Consider the following 5,111-nt stretch of genomic DNA (forward strand, 5'->3'; position numbering starts at 1 on the left):
ATGGGGCTTATTACACAGTTTTATACACAGTTAAGACAGCTGACAGGTTAGATGATTACATAGTGCAAAAATTATTTTGACAAGTCTATCACTCATTTTGTTATCTGACCGTAATCTTAACGTAGTAAACTTATTTGCTTAAACAAGTATTTAAAAAAAAAAAAAAATTCTGACAGCTTTTTCATTTTTGTTTTTAACCGAAAACAATATAAAATATAAAATAATATAATATATTATATATATATATATATATATATAATATGACATGTAATGCATAAAAAATATAATATGGATCGCTTGTATAATACTATAATATTAGAGTTGGATAATATTACTATAATATATAGCCATGTAGGTAACTATAATGCATGTTTGGCCCCAACGATATGTCTTGTGAGGAGGGAACCGAAAAAACTTTCTTCAAACATCTCTAGAGTAGACACGTCATGGACAATGGCATATAAAGTCACCAAACAAGTAGATAAGGAGTAATGATTGTGTTTGTTTGTTTGAAAGATAATAATATGTACGATGTTGCCCTGGGAACTTCTTTGTAATCTTTTCGAGAATTTTTCGACACACAAACAGAGTTCGCAGAAATATCGCCTACACCAATTTTTTCAACATGAATTGATAATTACATTTGAATATTAAAGGGTTTTTTCTTATGGAAATAAATTTATTTTACAAAATTTATTATTCATACTTTGTAAGCTACTACGTAGTTTTGTATCGTGGTTTCTACTGTTTCCAGTCAGTTATTTTATTACGCCTAAAAAACTTAGTTAAACAAAATATAAACATCGATAAAATATTATGTCTTCTTTAACAGAACTCTGCTGTAGAAAAATACACAATATCCACGACGTGGATTCCACGTGTTGTGCATAAATGTATTTTTAATTAGGAAAACTTATTCATTGCTCCAAAAAATGATAAAACAATTAAAAATATTTGTCGTTTTGTCTATTTTACATGGAATAACATCATGAAGTTTAAAATTTTAAATCATACATTATCCCTACTTATTATATAGTTTAAGTACTATTATATATTTATATTATGCAGTAATTGAACCGACGAAATAGCTATTGATATTTTTCTCGCAAATCTTGTCGGTGCTTCAATTATTTTGTATAACATTAGAGTATGGCTGTACAATTTATTTACCAATAAATCTGTGCACTGATATTATAAAAATATCTCGTTTTTAATTATGAATGACTGAAAATATTATAACTGTATTAAAAATAATTTAATATGACGTATAAATTGAACATTTTTAAAAACTTTAAATTTGAAACCAAAATAGATTTTTTTTTACTATAAATATATATTTTATACTTTTGCATTATTTTATTATTACAAAATAATTGAGTCATATTTAATAAAAAAATAAATAAATACCAATTTAATGCATGGTTTTACAAATAATCGGACAATATTAAACTAATTAGATATAATACACGAATAATTACCAAATTGATTATTTTAGTTTGATATTAAATATTAATAATACACCAGTAAACTTTATTAAGTATGCTGAGGATTAATTTTTTTTCAAAAAAAATCATGTGTTTAATGTTATATTCGTGGTGATATAATATAATGTTAAAAGTACAGAATACAATTATTATTATCAAAAATGTAACACTTTATTATAATATTGAATATTTATTAACTAAGCATTTGAAAATGTTACGACCAATGCCCATAGCCGATTATCCATACATTGCTCATTGCTAAAATATGTGATTGAAAACGTTTCGTATCGTAAAATATTAACAATTGTCGTTATATTGTCGATAATCATCCAGTTAAACCATGCATATATTAAAGTATTAATTCGCGTTTGGTTGTTGTTATTTTAGGGCAATAGCTCGTGAATCTATAGTAAATACCTACTAAACATTATACAATATTTGAATTTTCAGCGATCCGTTTAGTACTTCTGTGTTATTATGCATCAACAATTCAAACATACTACTGGGAGATGCTGGTGTGTATTAATAGGTATGTAAATATATCAAATATATTAATAGTTTATTTCTAAAACCATATTGTATATTTGCATTATTCGTATTATTTTTAGTTGAAAAATATGACTCGAATATATTGTATTTAGCATACGTTATGCGTATAAATATATGCTTATTATAACATAATGATACAATACATTTTTAAAGTAGTTTTATTGGCCATATCATACTGCTATAGACATACCTACCTATTAAACCTATGTAGGAAACAAAATTTTTTATTATTTCAATCATAGGTACTCTGCTATTTCAATAAATACTTTATAAACAACATTTTCCATATTGTTGTAAGATTAGAAACGCTATACTGCACTTTGAAGTACGTACCTACTCAAACTATATTGATCTTAAAAATAATTATATCCGAAATCGACTGCATACATTTCCCTTTTAATAACACCAAATTTCACCACGTGTTGAAAATTATAATAGGTACCTGCGTAAGCGTATTATTATAATAATAGATTATAGAAAATATGTAGGTTTACCTTTATGTTATATAGGTACAGTTTAATCAGTTAAATCGATAACTTGTGCATAAGAATTAAAACGTTTAGTATTTTTTTTTCTCATATTCCTCATTTGAAACTATATTGTTTTATCATAATATTTAACAACAACGTGAACAACGTTATAATTAAAAGTAATGTATAATTAAAAATAATTGTTTTGTACTATTCGATTAATTTTATTTTATTACTTTAATTTAACGATAAATTTAATTACATTTTATAATGCAATTTACTAAAATGAAAGTACAGTATTTTATCATTTCCGCGTTGCCGGAATTTTATATAGGAGTTGGAGCATAAAATGTAATAGTAAATATTGTTGACTATACGTCGTTCATTACTCATCATTTATCAAATATTCAAAATGTTTCGAATTTGGTTCGAGTGAAATGTGAATACTGAATAAATAGAAAGTATAAGAACGCGTTTACCGAAATCGAATGAATCGTAAGCAGGTGTATTCGTATCGCAAACACGCGAACGTTAAAGAAAATCGTATACATGTGTATACATATAAATAATAAGGTATTAAAGAATTATCATTCACCTCAAATGATATAAATATTATAATATCTTATATTTTTGTAGTGGTAGCAGGTATATCGTGATGACTCTCAACATGTAATCTCCCTTTTACGTCATATCGCGATTGAAAATACTCTTTGTCTTTTATTCTTTATGGGTGTTTGTGACTTTTACAATATTATCAGCGACGCGTCTTATCATAATTTTTATATGAATTAAACACACATTTTATGAAAAAGATCAAGTTCCGGTAACTAAAGCTGGCTCGAATACAACATTTTCACGCACTGTATTTTAGGTAAGGTTTAATCATTAATAAATATATTTTTGAACAATTATAAACATATTATAAAGAATGCCCATATTCAAAATTGTATATAGGTACAATGTTAATTTTAGGGAGGTTTAATTAATATTTTAGAGACGCTTATAATAGCCTCCTAAGCTCCGTCAATTACCCATGGCCTATGTATATTGTAATATGGTTTGTATTGGCTGTAACTAAATTTTTAATTTACGAACAACTAATTGAATACTTCGTCGGTGAGTTAAACTTTTAAAATATTTACATAGATTAACACGGAATTAAGTATTAATTATGGCGTTTCGGACTATAATTATGGTAACATGAAACAATAACAATTTTAAAATTTGTATTGAGAGTTTCGATAAACCAAAAAAAAATGATACGACCAAAATGTGGCTTTCTATTATATCCAGAAGAGTAATTGTATACGTCAGATGGAAATGCATAAATCTCGAATTTCATAATATTGTATCACTCAAAATAACTGTTATTAGATATTCTATAATTAGCTTTAGTACCACAGTATTATACAATCCTTGTACCTATATTGAATGGCTCGCGAAGAGAATTTAATATTCTATAGTTTGACCTGTTATTATGGTATATATTATTTAAGAAGAAACTGAATTATTGAAAATAGAATAACACGTTACACATGGGTTATTCAGTACGATTACATGGACCGTGCAGTGTAACATATATACATCGTATATTCGTGTCGTTGCTCGTTGTTCAATAAAATGTGTTTTCGTTTAGTCAAAAAGCTTTCTTATATATATTATTATAGTACAATATATTATATTGAAGTACAATAAATATGTATATACATGACGTATAGTTGAACGTTCAACTTGAGGTAAAACAAAATCTTTTGTCCGATACGCTCGTTCGTGAATTGACGATTGACGATTTTTTCTGTGTCGTCCATCGCAATCAAGATCCAATAGACGAAAACGACGTTCTTAATCCTGGCGGATAGGGATCGCCTTTGTAGTTGGTAGTGAAATCGCGTCGTTACCGCCGACAGGTTACCTGATGGAAACAGGACTAATGGGCGGAGATGCGATGAGTGAAGAGATTGATAGCCAAACCCGCGCGAACGTGGGAGGATTAAATTGTCTGTCAAACTGCAATTCGAATGATGGTACCTATCCCACTAAGAAAATCGTGACGGTGGCGCCCCTCCCCTCCCCGATTCGCAGTTGTTATGTCGTTGTCAAAGGCTTATAATATTATATTGCGTACTGCGGTGAACAATTCCAAGTGCCTCGAAAATGTCCAAATAAATTTCTCGTTTGCATGTCGACATAACTTAATACATTATAATATATTATAATAATATTATGGGTATAAATATCATTAAACCGATCAAGGTCGTTTTCTACCATGTCCAGTTACAGTTGTAAGTGTATTGATGTGAATGATATTATGGTGTTATCTGCAAAACAAATCAAGTTCTTGAATACTGTTAGGTATGTTTTATAATAATATTATATTAGGTACACTGTGCGAAAATATATAGTCCGAAACGATGCGGCTTAGACAAGATCTAACCAGTTGATGGGTAAGTTATATTTGTTAATACTTGCACGCCAAAATTATGAAAAGAGTAACAATATATTTATATATGTATAATCTATATTTATACTTTGTTATAAATTATAATTTATAGTTACAACATAGAGATATTCTCTCTATCTAACACTATTTGTTATTAGGTATTACAAA

The sequence above is a fragment of the Aphis gossypii genome, chromosome 3 (genome assembly GCF_020184175.1).
Source record: "Aphis gossypii isolate Hap1 chromosome 3, ASM2018417v2, whole genome shotgun sequence".
NCBI lineage: Eukaryota > Metazoa > Arthropoda > Insecta > Hemiptera > Aphididae > Aphis > Aphis gossypii.